This window comes from Pinus tabuliformis, chromosome 6, assembly GCF_031772625.1.
Source record: "Pinus tabuliformis cultivar Carrire ecotype Pingquan chromosome 6, CPIR1, whole genome shotgun sequence".
In the NCBI taxonomy this organism is placed as follows: Eukaryota; Viridiplantae; Streptophyta; class Pinopsida; order Pinales; family Pinaceae; genus Pinus; species Pinus tabuliformis.
The window spans coordinates 1239233003-1239246444 of record NC_142292.1 but is presented as its reverse complement, the minus strand read 5'-3'; the positions used below and the strand labels follow the sequence as shown (position 1 = coordinate 1239246444).

General features: G+C 38.6%; 1 pseudogene across 1 annotated transcript in view; it reads right to left on the bottom strand.

Moving 5' to 3' along the window:
* Positions 1-13442, bottom strand: part of LOC149263171 (uncharacterized) — a 104144-nt pseudogene that overhangs the window by 23612 nt on the left and 67090 nt on the right. Inside the window, exon 3 of the transcript XR_016249597.1 lies at positions 8885-9645. The product of XR_016249597.1 is annotated as an uncharacterized LOC149263171 (transcript). The remainder of the gene's footprint in view (positions 1-8884; positions 9646-13442) is intronic.

Genomic DNA, 13442 nt, shown 5'->3' with positions numbered 1-13442 from the left:
AGTGATGGAGTGTAGAGGATCTGAGGTCATGTTTAAAAATGGGAAGTTGTTTATTCACCCAAAGGATACTAGCCCAGACAGAGTGCTAGACATCAACATTAAAGAGTGCAACTTACATAGGTTGAAGGGCAAACATGTTCAAGTTTTGGTACACAATTGTGACAACTTGTGCGAATTGGGGGATAGGATGATGGGACACTTGCACTACAAGGCATCACCGATTATGAGGAAGATTTTCACTAGTCTCCCAAAGTGCAAGGTTGAACAGTGAGATGTGTGTAGAGGGTGCGCACATTGGAAATAATTCCAAGGCTACCAAGTAGCGAGAGCAAGTCCAAGGGGATCTCGGATCGCATTCATTCATATGTGTGGACAGATGTCAGTGGCATTCGTGCAAGGAGAACTATATTATGCCACGTTCATTAATGAGTACTCCAAGAAAACTTTGGATCTTCTTAATGAAGACCAAGGATGAGGACTTCATTCAATTGCAAAAGTTCAAGGCCCAAGTGGAGAACCAAAGAGAGAAAAGGATAAAGGTCTTGAGGTCAAATAATGGGATTAACATATCTAAACATTTCTACAAGGAGATAGGGATCAGGTCGGAGATGACAATCTCGTACAATCCTCAACAGGACGAGGTTGTGAAGAGAGAACTAGTCTCATAAGAACTGCTAAAACAATGATACATAACCAAGATCTCCCTAAGTTTAGTTGGGTAGAAGCATGTAACACAACAATGTATGTTTAAAACAGCAGTCCTCACATGATATTGGGGGAGAAGACTCTTGAGGAAGCATTTACATGGGTAAAGCTAGAGATAAGACACCTAAGGATCTTTGGTTATCCAATGCACGTCCGCATTCTTATGGAGAAGAGGATGAAGTCGGAACCCTCTAGAGAGAGGAGCATATTTGTGGGGTGCAACAAAACTTTGAAGGCATACATTATCTTTATTCCAACACAGAGGAAGACAATTGTTAGCAAGGGATGTGAAGTTCCAAGAGGGGCTAGCACTAGGAAGCCTTAAGAACCACTTTAGTAACAGAGTAGGAGGAGGAAGAGGCTCTGAAGGCTGAGCAACATTCATCAACTACTTGTAGTTCAGGGAGTCTTCAAGTGGAGAGGAGGGGCCAATAACACTTCCTGCCAGTTATGTTAAGAGACATTGATGGTTTGAGCAAACACTGAGGGATGTTGAGGAGCCTAAGGAGGGTCATAAGAGCACATTCAAGGAAAGCGAGCCTCCAAAGAGGTTTCTAAAATACTTGGCATTGATGAGCAGCATCAATGAAGAGGCAGTACACCAAGATGTTTGGAGGAAGTCCATGGTGAAGGATGATGCAAAGGACATTGTACTAAGACTAGATGGAATGCTAGTTCCAAGTGGCTCTTCGAGAAGTACCTTCCTCGCTGAGTGGGAGTTGATAATAGTACATTGGACAAGCACTTCCCCACGAATCTAAGTGTCTAGATGTTTGGAAGTCATCCAAAGGACTTTTAACATTGCAAATTACTTTAATTAAAGGAATAATTAAAGCAATTGACTTTTATAAGGAAATGTGAGATAAAAGACCAAGGTAAAAGACATATTAATGAGCACAAAACACAATGAGATAGTGAGATCTTAGTGATTGAGTGGAGAAAGACATTCTTCAAAGTCTGCAAATTCCACAGGAAGAGAACAAGGGGCAATAAGGGAGAAAGTTCCAATGGCCAACAAGATAAAAAGCGGGTCTTGAGAGTTATCAGCTAGAAAAAAATCAGATTTGTATTTGTAATTTTCTTCAATGGACATTTATTTTCCCAATTGGCAAAACCCTTGTACATTGTAAAGCTAACGTTAATTAATAGTAGAATTGAAAGGTATAATTTTCTATTTGGGTGTATGAGATTGGTTGTTTTGCTTCTGCTATTTATTTTTTACTTGCCTATTAAAAATTCCAACAATGCATTCATTCAATAGATTTGCAATAAATTAATTTTTTTAAAAAGAAAACTTACTAGGTGATAAATTTCTAGACATTGGGGATAATAAACTTTAACACTAGTGAGAACCACATCATGAATTGAGCTATAGCCAGTGATCTTGTACCCGGGTTGACTGTGTTTTCTGGTCTCAATTTTTAGCCTTTGGATGGTCTCTTAACCATTTTGAGATTAGCAAACTTAGTCATCTCTAAACTGGTAGACTACCTTCTAAGAGGCTCAATGGCCACCTCTTCCTCTCCTCAAGGTCGTAAATCCAATGCAAATAGTGTTTGCTAGAACCAGATTTAGCTTGAAGGCCTGAGACTCCTCATTGCAATAATGGACAACAAAAAAGGAAACAAAGCTTTGTTACCCTTTATCACCTCTAAGGTGCAAGAGAAATAGCATTATGCCACCGAAAAAGTAAACATAATGAACTTGCTCGTGCAACAAACGACAAGATCGGATATTTTAGAAGTTGAATGTAGTATGCTCTAAAACTTAGCTCTGAATGCAACAAGGACCTTGGAAAGCAAAGCTGAAAGAAGATGACACAATGCACCAATTCAGAGAGCCAATGGACATGCACTAGTAGCACTCCCCCTCATCAGAAGTCTGATTGGAAAAGGTCAAATTATCTGAGGTCAAAAATTTTCACGCTTTTGGTTGAGTCTCTGGTTTATGAATATTTGTAAAGCCATAAGAATTCTAGGGCTTTTTATGAAGGTAGCAACATCTGGGAAAATATCGAATACAGTTTTTGTAGACTTCAGTAAATTGTCCCATGTAAAATCAGACCCTATTGACTCAGGGCTCAGATTCACTAAAGAATATTAATATACTAGGACGATGTATGCATTAGCTATAGAGTTCTAAATTTTATTTCTATGTTTCGGTTTTAAACCCCTAAAAAAAACATACTAGGTTACTTCTTCCAGTTGTCACAGATGTTCCCACAGTGAAGATTAGACGACGATTCCAAGCAGTCTTCAAGAGTTCAAGAACTTCTTCTCCTTCTTTGTTATTCGGCAAGTAAGCAACCCGTCTTGTACCGATGTATCGGTTTCCAGGATTTGGATGCTCTGCAGTCTAGTCAAAGTTTTCAATTTAATAAAAAAAATTAGAAAATGGCCCGAGTGGAATAAATGGACTAATGTTGTTTATGAAATGAACCATTGTGTGATTTAAGAAATTTTGACGTAGGTAGGCTTAACAAATATTATTCTTGGCATAAATGCCACTAATTATTTTCAACAGTTCAACATGGCTAGAAATTTCTGATGGTTTAGGACATTTAATCAGGGCAACTTTAAAATAAAGGTTAGCACATGTTGATTAATATTACATAGCCTAGTACAGAAACACTAACTTAAGGTCCACTATAAGTAACTCGTTCTATTCGTATGCTTCATTTCCATAAATTCCTATACATTTCAGTTCATCTATTGTTGCATCCCATAATGATGACAACAGGAATGCTATACTTGTATTTTTGAGAAACTTCCGTAACAGATTGATCAAAAATACAAACAGTTACCATCAACTAAAGCAGAATTCACCCCTAGAGAATGGTATTGGACAATGGAAAGAAACAATATTGATGTGCAGTGTAGAAGATCATCTATTAAAAAAACATGGATAAACTATCATTTTGTTCTGGCACATTTTTGGAGCTCCTACAAACATGGATAGAATCATATATTGGACAACTTTGCATGTGGAATGCCCCAGCTAAAAGGACAAGTGGCATACAAAAAACCTAAGACATGGCCAAGTATTCATTATTTAAAAGAGCGCTCCACTTATAGAAGTATTCAATGCCCATTGCAAGACAAAGAAGACGTGGTCAAAGGTGAAATGCTTGCTTTCAGTGCCCTAGCTGAAAGGAGGACACATCGCAATAATGTGTGATCTTAAGGAAGAATTAAAGAAGCGAAAATGACTCCTGCTAAGGGTTGGGTGGAACTTGATTTTAGTTATGCTTTACAGCCCCCCAAAAGGGGCGAGCCCCGCAAGGGATAGCAAGCTCTTACAAGAAGGATTCATAGCACGAGTGATTGGCCTTTTGGTTCAATTACTCGTTCTATGAAGGGATACATCATAAATCTTTCCTACTAATAAGAATAAATCTCTATTTTCTAGTGAATGTGGCCATGGGATTCGGGCCCACGTGCAGGTGCGAATGCAAGGTTGGGTTTGTTCTGATGGATGACATGTTTTTCATGTATTCAAAGTCCACATTATCCTCATTGCTTGGTCACATACCTACAAGTGTATGTCCTCACCGAATTGATGGCTAATGGAGGACGAAATAGCCTATCCTACCTCGTAGACTATAGCCTTGTTAAAGGGGTAAAACCCCAATTTTTCCTATGTTGGGGCAACATTGAGCAAAAATTGGGTCTGCTGAGGCTAAATTTTGGAGCCCATGGAAAATCTATAAATAGAAGAGGGTTGAGAACAATTGAGGCATCATCAAATTGTGGATCAAATCATCTGTTCTCTTAAGCTATAGCTCTGTGGGTTTTAAGACCTCATTTCACCTACTAATTTCGATGGTGAAAATTTCTATCCTAGTTAGTCCTATTTTCTATTTTTTTACTTTGTTCTGGCACAAGAAATTTTCTATCTAAGAAACAGCAAGTCAAGACAAGTCTCTTGGGATTAAACCAAGTTTTTTCTGCAGCAAGTTCATGATCAGATTTAAGACTCTGAGGCAGCAAATTAGTCTTGTAAGGTAGTGATGTCATTTTGAGACTGGCTAAGACTTCCAGAGGCAAACTCCTCATCAGACTGGAAATTTCCGATGCCTTTAAAACATGTGAAGTTATCCTGTGGTAGAGGAGAAGAACGTCTGAAATGGGCTGCAACTCTTCTGGACAGTTCTAAAGCCGGCCACAACTCTTCTGGACAGTTCTAAAGCCGGGATAGTGGACAATTCTGTTGATCGCCATTCTGTGATCCAGCACAGTTGTATTAGCATGAAAATAAGAGCTTTAAAGCCAGACTGCACCCTCATTGGGGTTGGACAAAGGGCTGGAGCAGGCCACAATTCCTAAAGAAGGTTCGGGAGACCTGGTGACAAATCCTTTAAGAATTCTAAGCAAAATCTGAGCTCGATTATCCTTCTAGTTACTTTACTGTCCACCAGAAGCAGCTTGCAAACCATTCCTAAGTTAAAAAAACGTTGTGGTTACTCTTTGTAACAGGTCAGGGTTTTGTCCTGAAGCTCCCTAGTTAGAAAAGCATAAACAATATAGAGTAGTTGGGATAAATCAATAGAGTCAGTGGTTAGTTAGTAAGCTCTGTCAAGTTCACAATTAAAAATTATTTAGAATTGCAATGGAACTTGTTAACCAGGATCATTGTTATCTAAACTGCTTTGTTGGAATACTTGTTTCATTTTCTAAGCAGAAGAAGAATTTGGGAGAAAACCCTAGCTGCTTAGGGAAAAAATTAGGGCACATATTTCCTTTAATTGTTACACAGGTATCAAAGCACAAGCATCCCACCAACTTGTGAGTTCATGAGCCTTGTATGCTTCCAACAGATACCAGCAACGTCACAGTAAGAAAAAAAAGAAACATCCATCGTTCAGCCATGGGGGATAGAGCAGGGCAAGGAGAACAGGATCCTAGCATCTTACTAAATGCAATACTCCAAGGACAGCAGCAAATCACTGGCATATTACAGCAAGGACAACAGGATATAGCTCCGGTATTAGATCAAGGACAGCAACAAATCAATCAGCTAATGGCTCAACTCCTAAGAAACCCAAACGTTCCTGGAAACAAAAAGACCACCACAAAAGATAGCGGTAACCATGACCCAAGAATATTCCAAGAATAAATTCGCTTATGCTCTAATGGACAAACTCATCCACAATGACAAGTATAAGATAGTTAATGACAAGTATAAGATAGTTAACGACATTATTTACTATAAGGACAGGATATACTTACTTAAGAAGAAAATTTTGAAGGTTGCACCTGACATATCATCAGCTAGGCGCCAGGAATTCTTCAAAACTTACCGACAGATAAAGGGAATGATTCTCATGGAAAGGTCACAAAGATGACATATAAAATGCATTAAGGAATGATGACATGCCAACAAAAAATGTTTGAGCACTCGTATCCTGCAAATTTACTCCAACCTTTACCAAACAAAATTGTGATAGCATCTCAATGGACTTCATTACAAGCCTACCCAAAGCATAAGGCAAAGATTACATCTATATAGTGGTTGACAGGTTGACGAAATTCGCACATTTCTTTGTGATTCCCATTGATTATTTGACCAAACAAGTAGCAAAACTTTTCTTGAAGGAAATTTTTAGCTTCACAGACTGCCTAAAAATATAGTCAATGATCAAGATAGCAAATTTATGGAGCCATTTTGGCAAGAACTCTTCAGGTTAGTCAAGACAGAATTAACCACAAGCACCAACTATCATCCGCAAATAAATGGTCAGACATAGATCATGAACAAATGGATCGAGGGATACTTACATAACTATGTGAATGGTCAGCAGCAGGCATGGATCAAATGGCTATAACTGGGGGAGCATTGTTACAATACTATTTATCATATGTCTATTAGGATGACACCTTTCAGAACACTGTATGGTTATGATGCCCCATCCTTTCTTGGCATGACTTTGGAGACAGCAGAGCCCCATTAGCTAAAGATTGGATACAAGAAAGCCAGGATATTCTCAAATCAAAAACATGCAGGCTGCACGAAATCGGCAAAAGATGTACACAAACCAGCACCGAACAAAACGCAGTTTTAAGGTAGGAGACCTTGTATTTCTGAGATTGCAACCATATAGACAATCTACACAAGAAGAATGGTGCAGAAACGCTGGAGTAGACGTTTTATGGACCCTACAAAGTTCTCAAAAAAATAGGAGAGGTGGTGTATTAGTTAGAATTGCCAAAGGAAAGCAAAATTCATAATGTCTTCCATGTTTCCTGTCTCAAGAAGGTAGTCCGGAAGCAGGTCACTATAATTGAACTGCCCCCTTTGGATGAAGGACAACTGGAGTTAATTCTAGAGACAATCATGGCAGTACAAGAAAAGAAACTAAGAGGCAGCGTAATTTCAAAATATCTTATTAGATTGAAGAATCTACCAAAAGAAGACGCCACATGGGAAGAAGAACGAGTTGTATAGCATCCCAATCTGCAATTGCTTGAGGGCAAGCAATTTCAAGAAGGGGGAACTGTAATTTCCTCACCGAATTGATGGCTAATTGAGGATGAATTAGCTTGTCTGACCCCATAGGCTATAGTTTTGTTAAAGGGGTAAAACCCCAATTCTTCTTATGTTGTGGCAACATTGAGCAAAAATTGGGTCGGCTGGGGCTAAATTAGGACTTGCACACACCACCTCTCATATTTTGGAGCCCATGGAAAACCTATAAATAGAAGAGGGTTGAGATCAAATGAGGCATCATCAAATTGTGGATCAAATCATCTGCTCTCTTGAGCTATAGCTCTCAGGGCGGTGAAAGATTCCACCCTGGTTAGTCCTATTTTCTATTTTTTTACTTTGGTCTGGCATAGGGAATTCTCTATCTAAGAAGCAGCAAGTCAAGTCTCTTGGGATTAAACGAAATTTTCTGAGGCTAACTCATGATCAGATTTAAGACTCTGAAGCAGCAAAGTAGCTTTGTAAGGTAGCGATGTCATTTTGAGACAAGCTGAGACTTCCTAAGGCAAACTCCTGATCAGACTTGAAATTTCCGAGACCTTGAAACCATGTGAAGTTATCCTGTGGCAAAGGAGAAGCACATCTGAAGTGGGCTGCAACTCTTTTGGACAGTTCGGAGGCTGGGATAGTGGACGAATCTGTTCAAAGCCATTCTGTGAGCCAGCGCAGTTGTATTAGCATGAAGAGAAGAGCTTTCAAGCCAGACCGCAATCTCATCGAAGCTGGATGTAGGGCAAGAGCAGACCGCAATTCCTAAAGAAGGTTCAGGAGTTCCTGATTGCAAATCTTTCGAAGAATTCTAAGCAAAATCAGAGCTCGATTATCCTTCTAGTTACTTTACTATCCACCTGAAGCAGCTCACAAACCCTTCTTGAGTTAAAACAATATTGCAGTTACTCTCTGTAACAGGTCGAGGGTTTCATCCTGAAGCCTCCTAGTAAGAATCGCATAAACAGTATAGAGTAGTTGGGATCAATCAATAGAGTACAGTGGTTAGTTATTAAGCTCTGTTGAATTCAGAATTAAAAAAATTTAGGATTGTAATCAAACTGGTTAACCAGGATAGTTGAATTCAGTTTGTGTTAGCACTACTGGATTATTGAATGTATAAACTTGCACTATGTGATTTGTTATATCTGAACTGTTTTGCTGGAATATTTGTTTCATTTTCTGAGCAGAAGAAGAATTTGGGTGAAAACCCTGGCTGCTTAGGGAAAAAATTAGGGCACAAATTTCCTTCAATTGTTACAGTGGTATCAAAGCACAGGCATACTGCCAGCTTCTGAGTTCATGAGCCTTTTATGCTCCTAGCAGATACCAGCAACATCACAGTACGACAAACAAACAAAAACCATCGTTCAGCCACGGGGGATAGAGCAGGTCAAGGACAACAACAGGATCCTGACATCTCATTAAACAACTCATCCCTGTCACTAATAACATTATATTAGAATATCATACATCGATAGCTTACCTACCATACCCTAGCATTCTGTTCAAAACAATAAATATATCAGTAAGGAAAGTAACAATGATGACCAAGTAATACTTTTAGACCTAAAATACATCAACCGGTTTCATCTGTCCTATTCCAACCCTAAAAGCAACCATAAACCAGAACATGCAAAGCTCAAAGAACATAAACTTATGCATTATTTGTAACCTCAAGTCACCATAAAATTTAAATCATAAATACCTGAATTCCATCCGGAAATGTATATGTGATTTCATTGATATCAATGCCTGGATATCCCTCAAGGCCATCCCAACCCTTTCGCCTTTTAACTGGAATGTATCGGATGGTCATGTCACCTGGAGGCTGTGTACCCGTAATCACACCATAGATTGTCAAACATTCTGGACAAGAAGGACAAGTTTTAAACCATTGTGTGATGCATTCTATATGAAAAAAATGGTGACATTTAGCCAACTCTACAGCTTCATCTTCTTGCAAACTGCTAAGACATACTGAACAATTTTCCCCGTCATTACGGGTTGGACATGCAATCAGGTAAGAATGTTCATCCTTTGAAATGTTGGGCTGCTCTGATTTATTACTCCTCGCCTGTTCCAGTGAAACTGTACTTGCATTCAAAGAATGGCATTGTTCCATAGCTGGGGACTCTGACGATGATGGCTGTTGATTTGGGAGATATATGCATCTTCAAACACTCCTATAACACGAATCATTTACACTGTATTGCATTCCATCTGCTTCAAATGACACAGAATAATCTTGACCGTTTACTTTAAATAATATGCCGGCTGGGCAATCTAGCTTATTACTTCGTTGGCTGGCTCTAGACTCAAGCCATGTTGTCTCAAATTTGATGCCATTTGGTGATCATATCTACGCCAACAGTTACTCTCTGCTTCCCACCATTGCCAAATGGCAGTTGAGCCTTGCCCTATGGCATGCCTACTTACCATCCGCTGCCACTGAGTTCTGAGATTGACCTACAAGAATGATTATTTACAGTTAGTATCTTTTGCAGTGAATAAATTTCCAAACAAAGATGAGAAATTACTCTACATCTCTTTGTATAATGTTATCTCTTCAAGATGACTGTATTCTCAAAAGTTACCAACATCAGTAAAAATCTTAAAATTTATACTCATGTGTTTGAGGAGTTCATTTGCTGTTTTTTAAGTTTATTCACTGATTTCGGGTGTAGAACTTCAGAGATGCAAAGGGTCAAAAGTTGCAGACTGCAGAGTAGTTTTACTGTTTTCGATGTGTTTCTGTTGCGGGCCTGCGAAGTCCAATTGCACATCACTAAGTTTTACCACATTTTAAGGAGTTCTTATTGTATATTTGGATTTATTTCTTACTGAAATGAAGTGTACACATGCAGGTTCAATGAATTTATTGTTGAATTTTGTAGCAATGGTCAGTTTTCATCATTTAAAATTTTAGCCCTTGATGTATACGTAAATATTAAATATAAAGCATGTTATTCATGCTATTGTCAAAAGACAAAATATAAGGCGTGTTGTTCATGTACATTTCAAAAAGAAAAAAAAAATAATAATAATAATTTTAATATTTGAATTTTTGGCTCCCAAACAAGCCAAGTCAACCCTCCTAGTCAAGTCAGCTCCAGTCAAGTGGGCAACCATTCCGCCAGCCAGAAGTGACCTCCTCCTAAGAAGCACAATTTCAGATCTCTCATCTTCAAGCAAATGGGACCTTCTGAGGCAGAGAACAAGACGAATCTGAGGCAGCACTTTGGACAATCTAAGGCAGAGCAAGGACAAATCAGAGGTCGAACTTCTGGGCATCTCAGGGCAACAGATCCAAATTCTTACTACTGCAGAAGAGGGCTGAAATTCTCTTTTTGAGACATAACAAGGCAGCAGGACTGAGTCTCTTGGGTGCAGAAGCAGGTCAAATTTCTGCCCTTGAAGATCAAATCAGGACGAGATTCTTGAGCAGCTGTTTGACTTGACTAGGAGGCTGTTGGACCAGGTTTGACCAAGTCTATATCGCTGGTCTGTTTGACCTTGTGTTTGAGTAGAAGATCTAGGTGTGTCTCTTATTGAATTGAAGAATTTCTCTAAGGAAAAGGTTGTTGGGATTTCCCCCATGTGGGTTTTCCCAAGATAAATGTTTGTGTTCTTGTTTGGCTGTCTCTTTATGATCCTACTGGCATTTAGTTGCTACTGTTGAGATCTTCTATGTAATTGTTTTATGATAAATATGAATGCAAGAAAAAGAGTAACTAAAGGTATCATAAGAAGTAATTATCGGTTTAAAAGATCTTATGAAAAATCAACATTTATTGCAGGTCAGAGAGAGTCTTTTGCTGGAGTTAATGCCCCTTATTTGCCAGCTTTTGAAGGATACCCACTTTAATTCAGAAACCTCAAAGAGCTTTGTGTCAACTTCTTGCCAGGACGACTGTGTGATAAAAGGTCAAATGGCATGAACTTCCTATCTTGGACTTCTTAAGTCCTAGGCCTTTAATCATCTTTGTTGCCCCATTTATTATAAGATCTAAAGTTGGTTCCATTCTTTGTTTAGGGAGTCTCAAAACCTTTTCAATTCTTATGATTCTCCAACCAGCATTGCTTGGTTCTATATATATTCAAGAAGCTCTGGGACTTCAGTCCCAGATTCTCTGGCCACCCCCTAGACCAGACTCCAATTGGTTGATCACTTCCTTCTTCCAGGTACTCCCTTCTAGGAGAGGCACCAAGAGACAAACTGTTGTTAATGTGGCTCTCGATTCTAGATAAATGCTGGCTCAGGGGAGCTATTCATACTTGCAAGTTCCAAGAGAGACCACAATGTCATTGTTGTTCCATATCCCATAATAGAAATTTGACAAGGCCATACAGGCCCTAGCAATTGGCACCCTGTGCAGGCAACAACACACTGCACAATCCAGAATCCAGATTATCTCATTTTATCTACTCATTCTATTTGAACGAGGTGAAGCTTTGTACATAATTATGAGGTGTATGCACAGATCCACTGCCAATTGTTAAACAAGACATCTCCTATATCTATGACATAAGAGAATCCTTTCAAGGTATAGTCTACAACTTTGAATCAGCATCTTATACTACTTGAAATCGTATGTATCTATGCCATGGCATACTAATTGAGAACTTCCCATTTGTATCAAAATGAAGTGTTACATATTTAACATGTTTCTTATCTAAAATGCATAGGGACATGTATAGATCAAACTTTATAAGCACCCAAATTTATTAAGGGGTCTTAAAAGCATCCAACCTTCCCAATGTTGTCATAGTGACAAAAGGGACTTGCAGTACCCTTGGATCGACTTCCCCTAACTCCAAATACTTTTTGCATGACTTCTCCAGTTTTTCACATGGATTATCATGAGGACAAGAGGGTTTGGGTTTTTTTCCGTTAGGGTTAGGAAGTAGTACTCTTCTCTTAATATCAACAATTTTCTCTCAACATGATTATCATTATTCACATTAGTAGTCCTCAATGGGTTTGAAAATTATATTATTACTTTCCAACCATCTTGAACCCCATCTGAATGTTTGTCAAGTGTTGGAAATATCTCTAATTTCTCTCAATGTTTTCAATTTTTTCAGAGTTTTTTGAGTTATTTGCCGAGTTTGTTCGAGTTTTCCAGGTCCAAGCTTATGCTTGTCAATATTTTCCTTGAAATATATAGTAAGTTTATTCTGGACCTTCAATAATATATTCCTCAAAATGATATTTGATCCTTCCATGTCTTTTAGCATTATTTGCACTCTTTTGTGATCATTTGCTACATTATTGTGACCAAGGATTACCTTAAGCTTACTAAACCATTCAAGTGGCTCAATTACTTTATTGAAGTTGAAGTGGGGTATTTTTTTTTATAAGTTATGCATAATTGGCTGTGTCCTTCATTCTTTGGATTGGCTTCAATCTTTCTAGCTTCCTAATTAAGTGATTCTAGCCTTCTTGGCAGCAAACCATTGTAGATTTTACTTTTTAGCAATTATACTTGTAGCTGATTTTATGTAGTGATTGGAAAATATCTTGTAAAACAAACATAAGAGCTGGTAAAATTAACCAAAGGTTAAGATAATATGATATAGCATAGGGCAAGCAGTCAAGGATGGAGATCCAAGAAGAACTCACTAGTTCACTGTCTTTGTTCAAGCCAGTTGTCAAGAGACGCAGGGACAATAACAGATTTTCAAAATGTAAGGAAGAAGGTCTCAATGGAAGCATGCTTAAGACAATGGTTCTCTGAAAAAATAACTTAAGGATCCTAGAGCACTGCCTTGTCTTCTTATATGGGGGATATAGTTATCCAGAAATGCCTAGATATTTGAGGACAAGCATATCCCTTCCTTTCAGGTCCTAGCTCAGGTACAATCTATTGCGTCTGGTATCAGGGACACAGCTCCTCAAAGTGTCCCAGTCCCTAGGGTAGTGGAAGAACTGACAATTGACAAGTCATGAGCTCAGGGTTTTTTCAGTGGGGTTCCCCAGTCCCATTGAGACTCTGGTAGTGCTGGAGGCATTTTATGATTTTAAACTTTTCAGATTAACACTATATAAAGTTTAATGCTGGTCTGGGTTCTGACATAAAAGCTATGTGGAGCTGACAGCACCAAAGTTATTATTGTCTAGAAGAAGTGCCATCAAAATGAGGGGAAGTACTCAGGGTTTTTCACCAGGATATGTTACCTAGAAACAAAAAAGGACTGCTGAAGATTCCTAGGAATAGCATAAATTCAAGAATAGATTCTCATCAACTTTTAGATTCTAGTTA